Raw genomic sequence first — 21,835 nt, 5'->3', positions numbered from 1 at the left:
TCTGGGTATCAGCCACGTCCTCTATCTGCCGGTGGTACATATCATGTAGGGGCCTGTCCTTGCATGATGGTTCCTCCTCTTGCTCCACCTTCTTCAGTCTCTACTTCATTAGATAATCACTAAGCACTTTCGGTCGACTGTGGCCATATTTCTGATGTACCCATGGATGTTTGTTGTCCCATCCTGGACAGTGGTTCTGACACTCACTAGTCCTTGGCCTCGTACCTTTCGCTTAGTGTACAGTTTCAGGGTCCTCGATTTGGGGTTGATCCCTCTATGCATGGTGATGACCTTCCTTGGCTTGATGCCAATGGCTTCAATCTCCTCCTTATCCCAGTTTATTATCCCAGCAGCATACATGATTGTGTTCAAGTGGATTCTAAGCAAATGGGAACCAATGTACTTGTATTATGTATGTACCAATGTATTTGTAGGTAATTGCAGCCATCCTCAGTGTCTGCAATGTTGCATTCTGCTAGCGCGATCCCCTCAGTTCTGACAGTCTTCCCTCTCTTTGTTACCACCCAACTACATTTCTACTACTACAGCTTGATGTCATCCAAGTAGAGGAGGTGGCTGATAATTGTGTCATTCCGTAATCTGTATCCATAGTCAGTCATGTCAGTGATCTCACTGTGGGGGGTTTCAGGCCTATGCAGACCAGCAGTGGGGTCTGCATAGGCCGCACTTAAAAGTGACTTGTGCAATTGGCTTGAAGTTGGCCTCTATTGTTGTTCACTAATTCCCCATTGAGTTCCTAATGAGTTCCTTGTATGGTTCTAGGCATTCCAGGATCCATGTGTGGGGCATTGAGTCATAGGCTGTCTTGTAGTCAATTGTAGGGATTATGCATAATGCTGCATTTACATTTTTAGTAGACCTTCAGATGGTACTTGATGCAGTCTTGGTAATTGGCCACAGAGGGTCCAGGTTTCCATCTTCACCATGATCCTATCTTTCAAGTCAGCCGCTACTAGTTGCTTCACCATCAGTCTGGGTGTTGGGTATCAAACATTCCATAGGTCCACAACTTTCCTTTCATGTAACCCCTTCTGCTGGGATATTTGCACTATACCAATCCATTAGCGCCTTGTTTTCATCTCTTGCCCACTTATGCCTGCTTGTTCCGGTAACTGACTTCTCATCAGTGTGTCCTCAACACCAGATGCGGACCTTCTTAAGCCGAGCAACATCCGAGCTTATATGACCTCCTGTCTGAGGTAGGCTTGGTTGGCATTGGGGGGGGGGGGGGGGGGGGGGGGGGGGGACTAGCCTTAGGACCTTTACTGGATACAGATGCCCTAGTCGAGAGTCAATCTCCCGACGATACGGTCTCAGAGACTCCAGCAGTAACACACACACACACACACACACACACACACACACACACACACACACACATGACCAATCAAAAGTTTGGACACACCTTCACATTTAATGTTTTTTCTTTATTTTCATAAATTCTCACTGAAGGCATCAAAACTATGAATGAACAGTATGCAGTAAAAGAAAAAAGTGTGAAATAAAAATGTTATTAATGTTTCACAATGTTAGCTCAAAATACGGAGAGTGTCCTCAGTGGCCAGAAGAGAGAAGGATGCCACACCGAGGATGTGGACAAGTGGGTGAAGAGTTTGTCTCACAAACAGCTTACCAAAACAGAGAAAAACATCCTTGCAAAAGGATAGAATTTTGCTGTGAAACTGAGGCAAATCCCTCTAGTGGAACTGATCACAGCCACCGAAACTGCAATTCGATACAACAACATTGCAGACGTGGAAGCAGAGCAACTATGGATGAAAGTTTCAGCCTGTCTCAGCAATGCAAAGCCCCCAGCGTCCAACATCAGCATGGAGAAGAGGAAGGCAATCCCATCAGTTAGTCATGACAACAACATCATTATCCTTCCAGCAGGCAAGGGTAGGTGCTCTGTGTCGCTAAACCAAAAAGGCTATGATGAAAAAATTTTGTCACTGCTCAGTGACAAAAATACTTATGAGCCCCTGAAACGAGACCCAGGAAGTGGTTACAGGAAGACGGTGATAGACTGTCTGAAGCAGTTAGAACAAGACAAGGCTATTGACCGTACCTCATACCACAGGCTATACCCAGCGGAATCTATACCAAGTCTGTATGGTTTACCAAAGAACATAAACAGAGTGCACCTTTAAGACCAATTGTCTGTATGATCAACTCACCGCATCCAGAACACCTTGGATTGTGTTGAGAAGGTGAGCGATGTCATTATGGAGGCAGATGAAACCATGGTCTTGTACGATGTTACATCTGTCTTCACTCATGTTCCAGTCACTGAAGTGTTGGAGGTAGTTTGTAAGAGATTACAGGATGACCCCAACCTCAGCAACAAGACCACTATCAGCACCGACCAAGTGTGTTTGAACTGTGTCTTAATTCCACCTATTTCACATACAAGGGTCAGTCCTACAGGGAGAAACATGGGAGTGGGTTCCCCAGTTTCACCCATTGTGGCCAATTTGTACATGGAAGAAGTGGAAAAGAGGGCTTTGTTATCCTATCCTGGAACACCACCTAGTCATTGGTTCAGATATGTGTATGACACCTGCGTGAAAATTTAATCTCAGGACCTACCACAATTCACGGGTCACATTAACTCGGTGGACCAACACATCAAATTCACAAGGGAGGATATGAAAAGTGGCAGGTTAGCCTTCTTAGACTATGAGATTTCCATCAGTAATGAGGGACATCTAAAAGCTGATGTGTACCGTAAACCTACGCATACGGATCAGTATTTAAGGTTTGACTCTCATCATCCACTGGATGGTGGTTTGATCCCCCTCTGCTCCGGTCTGCAGGCTAAATATCTTTGGTCAAGATATTAAACCTACAACTTGCTCTAACCTTTTTCAGTGCTGTGAGTGAATGTTAGTTAGATCTGTACATAGAAAGAGACTACAAATCTATTTAATTCAACAAATGAACAGCCTTAAAGTAAATTAAAAAATCCACACAAAGGGAGGTGTTTGGAAAAAAATACGGAACTTTTACATTATTCCTACATGAAGGGTAGGAATAATAGAGTGGCTACATCTGAGTGACGTCTTGACAGCTTAAATGGCACAATGTTCTGTTTCAGTAATGGCCATTTAACGTGTGGGTGTGTGCAACAGTAGATGTGTTCTCTGCATGTGGCTGTGGCACGGTACATGAGTTTTATGCATGTGAATGTGTGAGGAGAAATGTTTCCTGTTAAAACAAATGTGGGTTTTTTGATGTGCTGAAAAGCTTTTTGAGAAAAGATGGAATGAAAAAAAAAAATCATCACACACTCCCTCTCCATTTTACTGTACTCTTCAAATGAGACTGGACACTAGACACCTTTTTCAGCACCACATGGCAGTTTGGATTAAAATGAGACCCCTAAAACATTTAACATTCATTTAAAATTTTGGGGGTCCCATCAAATTGAACCTTCTTGTACATAAATGCATGTACAATATGTCCTAAAATACACAAAAAATATCTAAATTATTAAAAAATTCATAATGTGTTAAACATTGTTTAAACCATAACTAATCCTTCTTTGTATGCAACAGGTGAAAATAAATATTGATCATATTACTTATTTTCTAAGTAATATTTGTAAAGGTGCTATTGACATGAAAGTCTCACCAGATGTCAGTAACGACCAATCCTATACACACATACAAAGAAATCGTACCATAGATGTCAAAAGATTAAGTTATTTGTAATCATGAGATATGACACAGGTAAAACGTATTGAACAAATGAAGTAGAGAGGTCCAAGAGGCACAGAGAGTCAAGACACAAGTTGAAATCTATCAGCATTTAGAAAGCAATCCTGCCACTAATATTAGCTAGTTCAGTCCCAGCTGATGGTCTACAAAATGTGTCTCAAGTCCTGGGGAAGATACCAGAGGGAGAGCACCTGGTGGCTAGGCCTTCTGTTACTGTGAAAACCACTGTTGGTCCATAACAGACAACATGTTTGAACATAAGGTTATTTACAAGTGCACCAGGACACTCTAGGCTGCAGGTTGATTATTGATTTTGTAATCGTATCATCGGATCTGCAGCAATTTGTTCTGGACACTCAGGTGAAGAGAGGGATGAGCTATCAACTGATCACCACCTGGTGGTGAGTTGGATCAGGTGGTGAGGGAGAATGCTGGATAAACCTGGCACAACTAAATGTATTGTGAGGACACTCTGGGAATGCCTAACAGAGGCCTCCAACCTTTGCCAGAACTTTGACAGCATTCTGAGGGAGACTGGGGACATTAAGTCCGAATGGAGCATATTCAGCACTTCCATTGTGGAAACTGCTGCAATGAGCTGCTGCAATGAGCTGCCTGTCTTGATGGTAACCCCTGAACCAGACGTTGGACACTTGAGGTGAACAGAGCAATCAGGCTGAAGAAGGAATCCTATCGGGTTTGGTTAACCCTGTGGGACTTCGGAGACAGGCAATGGAGGCCAAGCAGAATGTGTCCTGTACTCACAGCTTCATGTTGAGTTTGGTCTTTAATTTGTTTTTTACATTACATGTTCATTTTGTAATACATTTTCAGTGCCTATTTGTATTTTTACTGCAGTTATGTTATGTCTAATTCTATGTATTCAAGTTAAACACTACTTTGAGACATTGTTCACAGCTAAAGAATGTTGAATAAAGAATTTGGTGGTGAAAAGTGTTTTTTGTGCTAATTTAATAGCAGCTAACAAGGACCAGTCAATTTTGATTGGGAACACTAAAGTAAGGGGGGTGGGGGTGCACAAAACCGGAGGGCTAGGCTGTAGTACTGTAATTCACTATTTTTTGGCTGTCCTAAAACTCTGCGAAAAGCCTTCAGTTGATTGTAGTTGATTGAAACTAGAATGAGAGGCCGGGCCTTCAGCTTTCAGATCCTTCTTCTGTGGAATCAGGTTTCAGGAGACAGACACCCTTTCTACTTTTAAGATCATGCCTAAAACTTTTGACAAAGCATATAGTTCGGGCTGCATCAGCTGACCTTAGTTGTGCAGCAATAGGCCTAGGCTGCTGGTTATGGAGGACCAGAAGAGTCACACGCATCAACATAAAGCCTTTTGTGCTCAATAATGAATTGTGAAATAAAATCTGCATTAATAAATTAATTTACAAGTTCATTTTGTAATTCTTTTACAAAACATATAGAAACATTTAAAAAAAACAATTGATTACTCATCCAAGTGACTTTTTCAGTACTCTCCAGTGTCATGGATGAGTGATGAAATGTTACGATGCCTCTGATAACCACTGTGTCAAGTGTCTGGGATTGGATCTTAAAACTGGATTTTTAGGTGGCAGACAAATGGTGGCACAAGCCAATCCTTGAACAGATGGGGTAAAAGCTTTTCAGGAAGTTTTTAGGACAGCCCAAAAATAATGAATTACAGTGGTTCAGTCTAGAAGAAATAAATAGGTCTATCATGATGCGTCTGCCAGGACCTGACCAAAGCTGTTCTCTGTTTTCGTAAACTGGTACCAAGAATTACTTAATAAAGGTCAGTGAAGTCAGAACACAGAATCAACCCATTCCAAAGACATGTAACTCTCTTTGTAACTCTGTGCTGTGAAGTTCTTTCTCTACTTTTAAGATTAGGCTTAAAACCTTTTGCTAAAGCATATAGTTAGGGCTGGTGACCCTGAATCCTCTCTTAGTTAGGCTGCGATAGGTGTAGGCTGCTGGGGATTCCCACGATACACTGAGTAGTACTTCTTTAGTCACTTTTCTCACTCACCATATGTTTATACACCTCTCTGCATTGAATCATTACTTATTATTATTCTCTGGCTCTCTTCCACAGCATGTTTTTTGTTCCCAACACCCATCCCCTTTGGACTGTGTCTGCTTCTAAACCACCACAAAACACACCAAAAATCTGCAAAAAAACCCAACTGAAACATTACCAATAAAAAAAATCACAAAGAAAGAACAATACAGCATCCACATCTGCACCAAAGAGTAACACAATGAAATGTGGATTATTAAACATTAGGTCTCTCTCTTCTAAGACCCTGTAAATCCATGAATAATAACTGATCAACAAAAAAATTTACCGTGCTATACAAAAACTTGGTTACAACAGGATGATTATGTTAGTTTAAATGAATCAACCCCCCTGAGTTACACTAACTGTCAGCATTTAATCTATTAAATGCTGACAGTTAGCATTTAATCTATTATTAGACTCAACTGTCTAAATATGACAAGACAAATAATCAAAGAACCTACGCACCACTTTAATCACACTCTAGCTCTTGTTCCGACGAATGGCATAAAATGGAGCAGAACAGTAATTCTTGAAAACCCTCTTTTTTCTGATCATTTCTTAATAGCATTTAACTTTACAATAATGGATTAGACGGGGGGGGGGGGGGGGGGGGGGGGGGGGTCGATTTACAGTTGTTGTCTTACTGAAAGTGTTGTACAGTGCAAAAAGGAAAATGCATAGACAAACAGAAAACCTCGTACACCATTTGTTCAAAAGTTTTTAAATTTAAACTTAAATTAATCCGTGTTTAGTAAACAACAACATTGGTACATTTAATGTTAAATATCCTTTAATTTTCAAAACTATACTGAAAAACAATGACAGCATCCATCCTCATCATAAAATTACTTAACAGCTAATACATGGAGGTGGAGCATTTTTCTTTTTTCTTTAAATATGCATGTATTAAAGTGACTTTAAAGTGTTTTCTTCAAACAGGACACCTGAAAAACACAAAACTGTAACAATATTTGCACATTTAAGATTATCCAGAGTACATTTAAGCTGCAATCATTGCCTTTTGATTGTTGTGCCTCAGTCAAATGCTTAAGATGTGGCTTTCATTCTGGTCTGTTCACCCATGATACAATATCCTTTAATATCCAAATATCCTGTATATGCATACAGTCAGTTTTACTTCATTGATGAATCTGAGTGAACATTTGTCATAAATTAACACTGTAGGGTCTTTACCTTACAATATAAAGTGACTTGAGACCAGACTCTCAGTGGTGCTAAAACTGAACAGCCCTAAAGGTGTTCCTGAAAGTTGGGTTTACTAGAACAAAACAGGTGGATGACCACAGACCTCTCAGCACAAGGATGACAGAACTTTTCCCCCATATAATAAATAAAAAAAACACAGAACACAACATTGAAATAGAAATAGATTAAGACAGATTACGATACCAAACGATACCAGATAAAAGTGCATTTACTGGATCTGTTCATCTCCTCTTGCTTTTCAAAGACAATGAATGAAGATGATGACAATGGGATGTACCTGCCACTGCAGGACAAGAGCCTGTGGTAGCTGTAGGACAGGGTGGTACAGAGGAGGAGCTAAACGTGCATGTACGAGACGCTCTGCTTCACTTCTTGTGCTCCAGTTAATGATATTATTCTCACCCCTTGTCATGTGCTTACAGGAATACTGCTGTTAGATGCCAAATGAAATAGAAATGATAAAGTTTGTTTACTTTTGCGGTTATTCTGTGTTTTCATGTGGGCTGTTACATTTTTCACATCACTGAAATGCTAACAGTTGTCCGGCTGTGGGATAAATCTCCTGTAGTGTAAATCACTTTACAGAATTATGGACACACCACATTTTTGTGTGGTGACATCACACGACAAAGACACAGCGTTTATTACTGGGCAACAAAAGTTTGGTGAAAAATGTCATTTAGTAATGACTGCTTAAATACAACAAACCGTGATGCACACACATTATAGGCTTGAAATACTTACAAATATGTACAAATTAGTGATTATTATTATTTGCAACAGCTAAGTTTTTGGTAAGACTCTCCTGGAACAGAGGGGTACAAACCTATATAAAGTATAAATTTGTTTTTTTAATCTCCAATGTGGAAAGTTTAGGGGTGAGGTGAAACTTGAGTGGCCATCCATTGCTCGTGTGAGGCTGCAAAGCACACTGAGGAATGCCTGGTTGAAGACTGTGGCCTGTGCCATTTCCTCCCTTCGCAGGGCAACTTCCTGCTCCCGTGCCTCATTGAGCGGCAGCTGGATGTGGTGTTCCCACTGATCTTGGTTTAACACATCTCCATCTGCCTGCATCTCCATGGGAACACTTGTGAGGTCAGGTTTGGACTTCTTTCTCTATAGTATGAAACCTATCATCGTGTCCTACCAGCGATGAGCAGTTTCTGTGTCATGCCAAAAGGTGTAGCTGTCGACGCCGTCAACCAGAACTGAATCACAGACAAGGGAGGTCAAGACTAATGGTGGTGGACGAAAAACCCTCACATGTAGAAAGCATTTCTGAAACATAAGACATGCATAGCATAAGGACACACACGACATGACATTACAACATAAATGAAAAAATGAACCCGTATTAATACTAGTAGTGTTCATCAGATGTTGCTCATATGGCTTTACAATGACCCCTCAGAAGAGGAAGTTAATGCACAGCTAGCACAAAACAACATGCAGAGCATGGAGTTTTTATTGCAGCAAGTAGACAATGGCGTTATTAAAAAATGTCCAGGCTTGTTCAAAGTGAACTCAACACGCGACAAGTACTATTATGTTTGAACACACGAAGCACTCACCGTCCTTCACCATAGTTTCTAAAAATGCCGTGTCCAAGTCGGGGCCACTCTGCCTCCTGATGCTCGCCAGTCAGTGCCCGTAGATTGTGTCCATTTGACTATACCACTTCCAATCTATTCGATTTGCCCCACTTCAGCCGTTGTGGTACCCAACTGGTGGCATGCAGTCTGATGACTTCACATTTTAATACCTGCTTGGAACTGCGCCAGAGTAAAATAATAGTATGACCTAATAGAAAACCCTGAAAGCCGTGGCAAACCATGCCGAGTCGATCCAAGTAGGTACTAATGGTACCAAGTAGGGGCTGAAGAGGAAGAGACAGAGCCCTTACTCAGATGGTGAGTGCAGGGAAAGTGAAAGAAAATGTGTTTCTAGCATTCAAAACAGCAGCGCTTTCCTTTAATCACTATTAAAATAATTACTGGGACTGGCCATTGGGCATACCATGGGCCATCTGATCTCAGGAATTCGCATGATTAAGGTGGGTCCAGGTTTCACAATGAGCTCACCCAAAACTCTGGCTGATTGGGACCCACACCCAGTTTCACACCTTGGCTCAGGCGATTAGAGGATCATCAGGGGTCCTTTTGTCCCTCTTTGGGGGGAAACTCCCACTAGGTTTATATCTGGGACTCTCCACCATTTGACCTTAGAACTGAAGAAGCTTCTCGGATGAGAGGTGAAATGTCTTCAAGCAACTTACAGAAGTCCAAACGTTTTTCTTTACAAGCTCCTTTGACTTTGTTGTGCTGACTTTTTACAGTCACTTACAATAACTCGTACTGCGTGCTAGCTAGCATGACGGAGTTTCTATACAGCTGGGTGGTGCTATGATGTTACTGATAGTGAACTTTATTTAATTCACAAGGTTAGTTAGTAGAGTTTCCAACCGTCCTGTAAAAAGACGGAATCGTCTCGTATTCAGAGAAAATATTACGCGTTTCTTATTGAGGTGAAAAGGAACAGTTTGTCCCGGACTTTAGCTACAATGAAAAAGACACAAAGCTGGAGTTATTCTGTGTCTTTGCTGCACAGCTGCCTCTTCTCCTCTCATTCTCCCCCCTCCCTCTCCTGTTGCTACTTCAATCATGAAACTGATCAGTGATCAGCTGATCGTCTCTCTTGTTTATTTATCGCCCACTTTGCGCCAGAAAGAGGAAACCAGCGGATGTCGCGCTAAACAACAGCAGCACTTTTAAGCTTGATCAGCTGTTGTTAGAATTTATTTAATATTAATTTCTAGTATCAGCTGATGTTTGCTGGAGCCACAGCTGTAAAGCTGCTGGTCATGATGTCAGTTTGGATATGTGGTGAGAGGGAAACATGAAGATGAAACCAGGAGATGTCCTTACTGAACCATCAGAGCTGAACAGGTGATGGAGAAACAGGTTTACCTTTTAGGTGACATGGATGAGTTAAAGTTATGAACTGTTTCTGAGAGACAAATAACACCAGGATCCTTTTCTAAGCAGCTGACAGCTGGTAACTGTGCAGGGGCGGGTCTAGCAAAGTGTTGCCAGAGCTCATGTATTGGTCCAACATGTCTTTCTCAGTAACAGACTTTCAGTAGATATAATTTCTGAGAAAGGCCCAGAGCTCTTTGGAAAGCTTTCTATGGGGCACTACGAGCAAAGATTAATATAAACTCTTTCCATTTCCATTTCACCACAATCCAGTGATTAAATGGAAAGGTAGTCCTATGTTGTATCCTCCTTCCATGAATAGAATACACTCATATGAACTTTTCAGCTACCTTTTGCGGTTTCTCTCAGATATAAAACTCCATTGTTTCTCTCTCAAGAAAGAAGCAGCTGTCTCCTCAGTCAAACAACATTGTAACACGAAAGCTACTGTGTGTGTCCAACATACACAGTCTGACACAGCAGTTTCAGTTTACACAGGTTTTTTATTTTGCTTTGCACACTTCACTTCCCAGCTTCAAAGACGTGGCCCTCGGCTTTATGGCAAAGTTGCTCTAACTATGGCTGTCACCAGAACACTGCCACTTCTTGGCTGTCAATCACAGCTTCTTGCATCCCCACATCCCCAATCATTCCCATGCCTTTCAGACTAGTACTGAGGTGCTAGTCTGAATTCCCTAAAGAACCAGTAATTCATGCAGCTCCTTTAATGTGCAAGTATTGAATAAGGTGTTCTGGTCAATATCTTTTACGCATGCTAACTCGGGAGATGATCTGAAACAGTGCCTGTGCCAGACTTCCTGCAAAATTGCTGCACAGGGGTACCACCAACAAATAATATCAGACCTCATGTGGCTGACCGTTAGGTTAAAATAAGCTGCCTGTGAGATGCCTTTTCAGCACAAATGACTCAGTTTCTCTCTCCAGTGTGTCATACTAGCCTGTGCCTAATTATCACAAAGGACTGTTCTGCCTCAGCACACACCATGTGACCCTTAATGTTTATTTCTTAAACCAACGTTGAGTGTAGAGTGTCACCAAAGGACTGCTCCAATGGAAAATATTCCTTGGATTTAATCACAGGAAGTGGCAGGGTCTCCTGAAAATGCCCTGTGGATTTCTCCTCCCTGGTAGCAGTGTTGGACAGCCTCAGCACAGATACCACAAGTCGTTCCCAGTCATAAGCGCTGCCCCACCAGCTTATTAAACTCAGCCCAATCCATCCCAAGAAATAAGGGGTGACCAAGAAAGGAGCTAACCACTGCCCCAACTCTATACATTTTAACCTAACACCACTGGATATTTGTGAAAGTCACTATGTACACACCTAATTCCCACCCAACAACAACCCAGGCTGAAGCAGGGTTTGGTAGAGTCCACCATAGCCTATTGTGTACCACACCCTGGCACCTCACCAGAACTTTGTACGTCCTTCCAGTCTGGGCCGGCCACAAGGATCCCACCTCTATGAGCTGACACTCCCTGCAGAAGAGTTCGGGCTGCGTGCACTTCCAGCTCTCCTGCGCTGATGTTTGCACAAATTCACGTGAGTCAGGAGCAACACCTGTTCCCACTGAGATCTGAGGAGAAAAACAGTGGGGAGAGTGTTAGTGTGAGGCATCTATGCCAGATTGTGGGGGTCGGATGTTTCTTCCTCTGTGCCAGGCCACCATGCTGCTAAGTGGTCCTCTGGAAAGGTCATGGCCCTCTCCAACACACCAAATCCACTCCAGTCACCAGGAGCCTCATCATCTGCTCAAGGACCACTAGCTCCAGTATAGGCAATGACTCAAAAACCTCGTTCCCTGTCTCCAGATGACAGTTACAGAAGCAGCAGCAGTGGTTCTGCAGTGGTTCTGTGGGTCATCCACCTCGCCCATCCTGTGAGATGTGGTGGACATGGTTGGAGAGAGCGGTGGCGGGTGAGCTAAGTATCAGGGTCTACTTTACAATATAAAGTGCCTTGAGGCAACTGCAGTTGAGATTTGGTGCTGTATAAATAAAATTGAACTGAATTTTCAAAGCTCTCCAGAGATGGTTAATTGGGATAAAGTCTTGGCTCTGGCTGGACCTGTCAAAGACATTCACAGAGTGGTCCCAAAGCTATTCCGTTGTTATTTTGGCTCTGAGGTTATGGTTATTGTTTTATTAGACAATGAATAATGTATGTCTTGCCATGCATATTCATCTTTATTTATAGTACCTTATCACCCTATTAGAGTACTTAGCTCTCACACTGCAGGCTTACTTAGAATAGAATAGAATAGAATAGAATAGAATAGAATAGAATAATCCTTTAATTGTCCCACAAGGGGAAATTTGGTTGTATCAGCAGCAAAAAAGAAAAAAAAAAACAAAAACAAAAAAACCCCACACATAAAACAGAACAGAAACACAATTTTTACATATTTACATCATGGACAATAGTTACCAAAGCAGAGTACTGTACAGTTATTAAAATTAGAATACAGATAAGCGGCAAATCCAGATTGCATTGTGCGAGGGAGCTTGTTGTTCCTAGAGTATTTAAAAGTAGAATGGGAGGCAGAGCCTTCAGTTTTCAGGCCCCTCTTCTGTGGAACCAGCTTCCAGTTTGGATTCAGGAGACAGACACTATCTCTACTTTCAAGATTAGGCTTAAAACTTTCCTTTTTGCTAAAGCATATAGTTAGGGCTGGACCAGGTGACCCTGAATCCTCCCTTAGTTATGCTGCAATAGACGTAGGCTGCCGGGGGATTCCCATGATGCATTGAGTTTTTCCTTTCCAGTCACCTTTCTCACTCACTATGTGTTAACAGACCTCTCTGCATTGAATCATATCTGTTATTAACCTCTGTCTCTCTTCCACAGCATGTCTTTATCCTGTCGTCCTTCTCTCACCCCAACCAATCACAGCAGTTGGCCCCGCCCCTCCCTGAGCCTGGTTCTGCTGGAGGTTTCTTCCTGTTAAAAGGGAGTTTTTCCTTCCCACTGTTGCCAAAGTGCTTGTTCATAGGGGGTCATATGATTGTTGGGTTTTTCTCTGTATCTATGAAGCGCCTTGAGGCGTCTTTTGTTGTGATTTGGCGCTATATAAATAAAATTGAATTGAATTGATTGTTTTCTGGAATCACCTTGAAGCAGTTAAAAGTCTTTTTCCATGGCCCCACTGAACTCATCCCACATCAAAGTTTTTTTTGAGCCACTGTCCGAGTTGCATTCCGCTTGGCCTCCCATGTACCTCTAACTCTAACTCCAAAATCCTATAGGCCCAATCCTATACCCAATGAGGGTTTCTACAGACAAAAACATAGATGTGCCATGGGCTTCCCAATGTGAAAGTGGAAACTAAAGCTCTTGGCTCTTTCAAAGAGAGAACCTATTCACTGGTACAGATATGTTAATAACACCTGGGCCAAATCAAAACCAAAGAAATATAAGCTTTCACTGTTCACATCAACTCAGTGGATAGAAACAAAGTTCACCAGGGAAAATACAAAGGATAATAGTTTGCCGTTTCTGGACTGTGCTGTGCACATTGAGGAAAATGGAAACCTCAACAGTGAAGTTTACTGGAAGCCCACATACACAGACCAATACCATCTCTTTGCTTCCAACCACCCTCTGGAACGTGGAGTAATCAGGAATCTGCAACACTGGGTAGAAATGTTCCTTCTAATCCAGAAGGGAAGGAAAAGGAACAAACACATAAAGAAAGCTCTTAAAGCATGTTTATCCCAATTAGGCTTCCATCAAATTAGCAAAGATGCACAGTAAAGAAGCTGAGACACCAATTAAGTAGAAACAGAATGGCAAACGAAACAACACTGTCATCCCTTATGGGGCAAGTTTTTTCAGAGAAACTCGGGCAAATATTCTCCAAGCATGACATCCCAGTGCACTCCAAGCCTAGCTACACACTGGTTTATCCCAAAACTCCAAAAAACAAACTAAACAACGTAGTAGAAGAGCCACCTCGACGGGACAAGACTCAGATGCACAAGGTCACTCTTTTGAGGACACCATTGTTCTCATTTTAGATAGCATGAAAGAAGAGTGACAGAAGCCTACTTCTGTCTACTGTGAACGATCATTCTTGAATAGAAGGGGCGGTTTATGACACCAACTGTCTGCCACCTACAATCTAGTTTTGAGATCTTTCCCCAGGCGCCTGAACGCCCACTCACAGCTTGTGTCAGTTGATCTCAATAGATCACATGATAGAGAGAGGCAAGTCTCACAATGGCTTCACCGGAAAGCTTTGCTGATAATGACAACAACCTTTTTCACACCTTGTATGTCAAGGGCCGTCTTAAGGGACAAATCCCATTGCTGCTCCCACTAAATATCTGGGAATCTCCAGTATTTGGTTATTGTTATTTATATTGTCCTCTGTGTCCACGCTTCGTGTTATTGTTTGTTCTAGTACAGTGTGATCACTGTTTTTGTCCTTGCCACATGACTAAATAGTGTCTCTGTATGTTTTTACTAACTTGTGTGTAACACCAACCTGCCAGAGTGTCTGCAGGTGGAAATTAGTCCAAGACTATAATCTGGGATATTTACATTTGTTAAAATGTTCATTAGCATGTATTGCCCCTCTTTCTAAATAAAATAAAGTAAATAAATTGAACAGAAGAAGCTTCTCGGATGAGAGGTGAAACATCTTCAAGTAACTTGAAGTCCAGTTGCCTTTCTTTTCAAGGTCCTAGGATCATTGAGGTGTTGGTTTTTGTTTATCTCTAAATTTTGTTTTTCAGTTGACTTTTAGCTAATACAAAATCAAATACTGTGGAAACTAAGTCTGGCTTTTTACCAGGGAAAACATATCATTAGCTTCTGAAACAATGTCAAGGGCTAACAATATAAACTGAATCTAAAACACACATTGATTTTATGTGTGATTTTCAGCACCAGGAGTGCTGGTGGAGAATGTAGGGAAGACAAGAATCAAAGATGGCGGGTATAATTAACAATGAGTAGAAAGAAAAAGGAGAGTAAACAACCAGAGCAGTGAGAAGTAAGAGCATGAGGAGATAACAAGAGGGATAAGAGTGAACATGTGATTGTAAAAGGGAAAGACAAGCTTTCTAGTTTTCCTCCATGTCAGTCAAAGAACCACACACACACAGAGACCGAGTGACAGAGAGAGAAGCTTAGTATTTGACATGATCACCATAAATGGGTGACAACGTCGCACTTAACAGTATATCTCTATCTCTCATTTCCTTTCCCTTCACTCGGCATCTACAAACACCTAATCATGCTGCCTGCTCTATCATTTCTCTCATTATCACTTTCTCTCTTCTTCCTCAGACTTTGTCTATATAGACCACTTCCTCATGCCCTGTCTCACCCTCTCAAACTGTTTGTACACCTTTTACTTGGTTTAGATCAGGGTTGGCTTACGCTCACACCATAAATGAACTGCTCTGGAGATCATTTGGAACCATGCCATGACCACCTCCTCCAGAAGGTCTATGTGCAGATGTGAAAACAATAATCACACATGGATGGTGACCAAAACAAACACAACAATGGGTAAAACAAAACAAAGTATGATTTAAACAGACCAAACATGGCAGGTGTCAAAATACTCTCAAACTTAATCTGAACAAGGCTGAAACTCCATGATAATATACCCCCACCAACCTCCCAAAAAGTACCAATTTCTTTTAATTTAAAGACGCAAAGAAGTAAAATGTTCAGTTTGAATGCTTATAAAAAATCCAAACACATATGGCTTTTAAAAAATAAAGACCAATTCCAAAAATGTATTATTCGTAGATTAAACTACTGTACTTGGGGATCTTATTGTTTCATCCTACATAGTGGTTATGACACTCAGTAGTCCTCTGCTTCCTCCTTCCAGTTACCATACAGTCCGAGGCTGCTGGACTTGGGGTGAAACCCTCCATGCATGGTAAGGAGCTTTCTTGTCTTCGTGTCAGTGGCTTCCATCCTGTCACGGCCGAGGCTGACTAAAAAAAAACAAACTGAAATGCATGACGCAGAGAACGTTTAAGTGACAACGTTTATGATTCACAAAAAGTGTAAGCGAACAAAACTAGAAAACTGAGTCGTGTCTTTAACTTGTGCTAAGAACAAACACCAAAACTAAGGGGCGCTTATGCGACCTGAGCTATGTAAACAATCAGTGATTTTTCAACTGTGGAAACTGCAGTTCTGTGGTTTGGGCCAAAGGGAGAGTCAGACTGGATGGCTGGGTCCTGGGAAGGGGTCAGAGTCACTGAAACTAGAGTACATTTATTTAGGTATGGTTCCGGAGGAATACTGGCAGCTATTTGTTCTGAATAGTCCTTTGCACTGCCTACTTGCCGCGGGTGGATCAGTAGCATGCAGGGGAGAGTGGTCCAGGTGAGTGGTAAGTAATCCGAAATTCCTGACATTGAGGCAGGGAGGCAGGCAGGTGCGTGGAGTGAGTAAAACTGTGAGACTGTCGGGAGGTCCAGCGTCCGGATGGGGGTTCTATGGCAGAGATTTGCTTCTGGTAATCTGGTGTGTAGCTATGAAAGAGAGATACAAGGTGAGACAAGGTAGTTTGCTAAGATGTGTACAAAACACAGAGCTGGCCTGCAGCAACTGTGGTTAGCTGAGAATCTAGCGAAGAGAGGTTGAGCGCGCTGGCCTTATAAATCCACGGCTTAATTACCCACAGGTGCCAGCAATGAGCAGGAGCATGGTGCTTCCTCCCAGAGGTGGAACTGCCCCCCCCAATGGATGCCTCCTGGCGGCCGACCAGAATCCGCCCCGCGGCTTACCTGAAAAAGTCAGAGATCATCACAGGGTCAAGTATCAACGATCGAGGTACCCAAGAACATTCCTCCGGCCTGTAACCCTCCCAGTCCACCAAAAACTGCTGCCCTCTACCCCGCCACCGCACATCCAGGATACGCCAGACGGTGAAGGCTGGGTGTCTGTCAATGAGCAAGGTGGGAGGCGGGGGGTCAGGAGGCGGGCAAAGGAGGCTAGACAGTACCGGTTTCACCTGGGAGACATGAAAAACAGGGTGAATCTGTAAGGCTGGAGGTAAACAGAGCTTGACAGCTGTGGGGCTATCCACTGTATAGGGACCAATGAATTGAGGCGACATTTTTCCAGGAGGACGCTCTGAGAGGGATGTCCTTAGCAGTCAGCCACACCTTCTGTCCTGGTGAGTATGTTGGTGCTGGTGACCGTCGCCAGTTGGCATAGCGACGTTGATGGGCTACTGTACATAATAGTGCCTCCCATTTACGAGTCCAGACCCGACAGCAGCACTGCTGGGGACAGCGAGATCAGCCTCCTGCTCAGGAAACAGTGGTGGTTGATATCCCAATGAGGCTTCAAATGGTGACAACCTGGTAGCGGATGTTGTTAACGTGTTGTGTGCATATTCCACCCATGGTAGATAAGTGGCCAAAGTTGACAGGTTATGCAGTGGAGTGTGGCCTTGAGCTCCCAATTCAAACATCCTGTCTGGCCATTAGTCTGCAGGTGGTACCCAGAGCTCAGGCAAGGCTTGGCCCCTAAAGCGGTGTAAAAAGATCTCCAGACTTGGGACAAGAATTGTGGACCTCTGTCTGAAACTATTTCTACTGGAATGCCATGAAGCCTGAAAACATGTTCAATTAGTAGCCTAGACGTTTCTGCTGCTGTGGGCAGTTTCTCTAAAGCTATAAAGTGTGCTGCCTTAGAAAACCGATCTATGACTGTGAGTATGGTAGTCTTTCCTGCCGAAACCGGGAGTCCTGTTACAAAATCCAGGGCAATGTGGGACAAGGGTGATGAAGCGTGGCCAATGTTCCCTCTAATGTGCCGACACCGGTGTTTTAGCTAGCAAAGCGGCGTGTTTGGTTTTCTTCCTGAATACTGTCGTTGTTTATATTTACTGCAGGAAGAAACGGTAAAAACGGCGTTTTATAAGGAAAACGCTCGAAAGCCTGTGAGCAAAAACAAAACCAAAGAAAACCCCACCCTTTCCTATTGGTGGAAAAATGTACCATGTCGACCAATCAAAAAATGATATGGCAACATGGCATTTAGTTGTTTAGGAAGGGGGAAGTTTTAGGAGTGACGGCGGAGATTGAGATGTGAGAGATTTGTGACATTTAGCATAAATCTTGTGTAGTTAGTGTGTAGTTAGTGTGTAGTGTAGTCAATAGTTTTGTTGTGTGTGTCAGAACAATGAGGCAATGAGAAAGTTGTGTTTTCAAAATTGGCGTTCCAAGTTATTTTTACTTCCAATAGACTTAACATACTGCACAGGTCATGAACAAGACTTATTTAAATTTTCATTGTAAGTGGGCTAAAGCAGTTAATTAAAAGTAAACAAATAAATGTAAATGCTGTAATTTGATACCATGTGACTTGGATGGATTAGATGCTGGCGTGACCACAGTGCACACGTCTACTGTTGCTCACAGTGGTCCAAGGGATGCTCAGGGAGTTTGTGTGTTTGCTCAGACACATGAAAAATTAGAGGGAACATGGGCTGCAGCAGCCCTGCAGGATGTTCATTATGTGATTTATTCCTGGCACATACTGAGCACGCAGCCACATACTCCCTAATGTCCTTATCTAGCATGTCCCATCAAAAATGTCTTTTAATTAGAGTAAACCATCCTATCTCTGCTGGGTGGCACACGAACTTAGAAGCATGCACCCACTCCAGCATCTTGGAGCGAGCGGCTGCAGGAACAAAACGCCAGTCGGGCAGCCCCAGTTCTGTCTGGAGAGCCTGGTTAATGGCGTGACAGTGACAGCTCCAACCTTGCAGCTGGCTGGAAGTATGGGGGAAGATTCTGATTGTGCTGTTTCAGAGTCAAACTGCCAAGAAAGGGCATCCGGTTTTACATTTCTGGAGCCTGGGCAATAAGAAATAGAAAAGTTAAAAAGGGGGGAAAAACAGTGACCATCAAGCTTGGCATGCATTCAGTCTCTTAGCACTGCATAAGTACTGTACATTAAGTTCTTGTGGTACGTCCACACTAGGAACGGTTTCTCAGCGCCCTTCAAATGATCGCCACTCCTCCAATGCAAACTTAAGGGCAAGCAGTTCCCGGTCCCTACATCATAATTCATTTCCGCTGGCAAAAGCCGATGCAAAAAAAGGTGCCCGACCGGTATGCTTACAAGAGGGACAGTACTGCCCCAACCCCACAACAGAAGCATCCATCTCGACAATAAAAGTCTGGGTCAGGCAGAATGAGGATGGGCGCTGTTGCAAATAGATGTTTCAGTCTAGTGAACGTGCTATCTGCTTCATTGGACCAGATGAATGGAAGTTTAGTGGAAGTGAGGTGTGTAAGTGGAGCTGCTACCTGACTAGTTTCTTATGAATCGGCGTTGGAAATTGGCGAATCCCAAAAACCTCTCGAGTAGGGCTGCTCGATTATGGCAAAAATGATAATCATGATTATTTTCACTGAAATTGAGATCACGATTATTTGACGATATTTCAAGGTTCAAGGTTCTTTATTTGTCACATGCATAGTTATACAAGTATAACACACAGTGAAATGTAGCCTGACACGCTCCTCGACATGTGCAAAAATTGGGGGGGGGGGTGTAGAGGAAGAACATTATATATATATATATATATATATATATATATATATATATATATATATATATATATATATATATATATATATATATACAGACATATAGTATATACACTGGGTGAATGTGCAGTAGTAGCAGCAAGCAGGTGAATTCTGTACATTAATATGAATAGATATCTGACTATTTTACAGGATAGACAATATAAACATATTTAAAATTAAAGGAATTGAAATGTACATTGTTCCTTGGTTTAGTGTCTGGAAGAGTCCTGACTCAGTCAATTATAGATGATGTGAGAGGGCGGGTGTGTGTGTTTAGGGCACGGATGGCTTGGGGATAGAAGCTCCTCTTGAGTCTCTCTGTCCTTGCCCGGAAGATGCGGAACCTTCTACCAGATTGCAGAAGTTGGAACAGTTTGTTGCCAAGATGGGACGGGTCCTTCAGTATCTGCTCTAGTCCGGCATCTCCTGGTGTAGGTGTCCTGAAGCGGGGGGAGAGCAATCCTGCAGCAGCGTTCTGCTGTACGGATCACTCTCTGGAGAGCTTTTTGGTCCTTCACACAGCTGTTCCCAAACCACGATGTCATGTTCTGTGTGAGGATGCTCTCCACAGCGCCTGTATAGAAAATCCTGAGGATCTTTGGAGAGACCCTGAACTTCCTCAGTTGTCGTAGGTGATACAGGCGCTGCCTAGCCTTTTTGGTCTGGACCAGAATGTGGGCAGCCCATGTCAGGTCTGAGGAGATGTGGACACCAAGATACTTGAAGGACTGCACCCTCTCCACTGGAGCTCCATTGATGATGATGGGCTTGTAGTCTCTGTGCTGACCCCTTCTGAAGTCCACCACCAGCTCCTTGGTCTTGCTGACGTTCAGCTGGAGGTGGTTGTCCTGGCACCACGATGCCAGATTCTTCACTTCATCCATGTAGGCCGCCTCATCGTTGTTGGAGATGGCACCCAACACCACTGTGTCGTCAGCAAACTTCACAATGGTGTTGGAGCCATGGGTGGCCACACAGTCTGAAGTGTAGAGGGAGTAGAGCAGTGGCGAGAGGACACATCCCTGAGGTGCTCCTGTGTTGATGGTGATGCTGTTGGAGAAGCACCCTTTATTTAACCCTTTAAGACCTACTATAGAACCAAGTCCACCAGAGCTTAAATATATATATATATATATATATATATATATATATATATATAATTTTTTTTACATGCTGTAGTGCCATTTGTGGGAGCATTTCAAGTTGCTATACATCAATACAACTGTTATAGCCCATATTTTAATAATATGTCTGCATTAAGTCCATAGTAATTACATAAATTGCAAAAAAGTGCAATAAACTACAAAAAAAATTGAAAATCGCTTTTGTTTTGTTTACATATATTTCTACTTGGAGAAGTTTAAGAGGTTTATCCCTCAAAACTTTAAATACAATAAAGTTGCAAAAAATAGTTTCCCACCAGAGGAAATTTATTTTGAGTGTCTTCATAGTTTTATTTCGGAGATACAGCAATTTTTATATACTGCAGGAAAAACAAAAAACAATCCTATGATGCAAATTTGCAAAGAAAACAGCAGGTGCATCATTTCACTGTGGGAAGTGTTACGAACAGCTGATCGGATCGGCAAAGCGTGTTTCTGGAATATTGTGTTTTTGTTCCTGCAAGCGCTTTTTATGCAATTTTTGCAAAGCTATATGTGGAACGAAACCGTGACCGAGGACAAGCTGATGGCATCAGATGTAAGTACAACTCCTCCGGTTTCATATGCAAAACAAATTATTGCGCTAGCTTACACGGTTCAGGTTCTACAGGGATTTAAAAATAGTTACGCAAAACGGAACGTGCTGCTCTGACCGGCTTTAAAGGGTTAACAATGACTTTAAAAAAAATAATATAAAATAGTGTGCAACACCACTGAAGTTTTTTTACCTCTCTTTTCAACCAACAGCAGTCACTCTCCTCTCCAAATAACTTCTGCTTAGCTTTCCGAGCTTCCCTCGGGTCCTCTTAATCAGCGGTCCCCAACCTTTTTTGCGCCACGGACGGTTTATGCCCGACAATATTTTCACGGACCGGCCTTTAAGGTGTCGCGGATAAATGAGGGAGGGGCTAATAATCGGCTCAGTCATTTTTAATGATCGTTGAAAGCCCAGATCGTAATCGTGATTAAAATTCGATTAATTGAGCAGCCCTACTCTCGAGTCGTTTCTGAGTGGAGGGTACAGGCCAGTCTGTGACCGCTTTCACTGTAGCCGTTAGTTTGTTC

General features: G+C 42.6%; 1 protein-coding gene across 2 annotated transcripts in view; it reads right to left on the bottom strand.

The window, feature by feature from the left end:
* Window positions 1-21,835, bottom strand: part of jupb (junction plakoglobin b) — a 113,960-nt gene that overhangs the window by 72,285 nt on the left and 19,840 nt on the right. Inside the window, exon 2 of one of the 2 annotated variants that reach the window (XM_004575797.3) lies at window positions 11,435-11,599. The exons of the other annotated variant lie outside the window; for it this stretch is intronic. The gene's annotated coding sequence lies outside the window, so the exon portion shown is untranslated. The remainder of the gene's footprint in view (window positions 1-11,434; window positions 11,600-21,835) is intronic. 2 annotated transcript variants of the gene reach the window in all.

Source organism: Maylandia zebra, linkage group LG4, assembly GCF_041146795.1.
Source record: "Maylandia zebra isolate NMK-2024a linkage group LG4, Mzebra_GT3a, whole genome shotgun sequence".
NCBI classification, from domain to species: Eukaryota; Metazoa; Chordata; class Actinopteri; order Cichliformes; family Cichlidae; genus Maylandia; species Maylandia zebra.
This window is presented reverse-complemented; position numbering and strand designations above follow the sequence as displayed.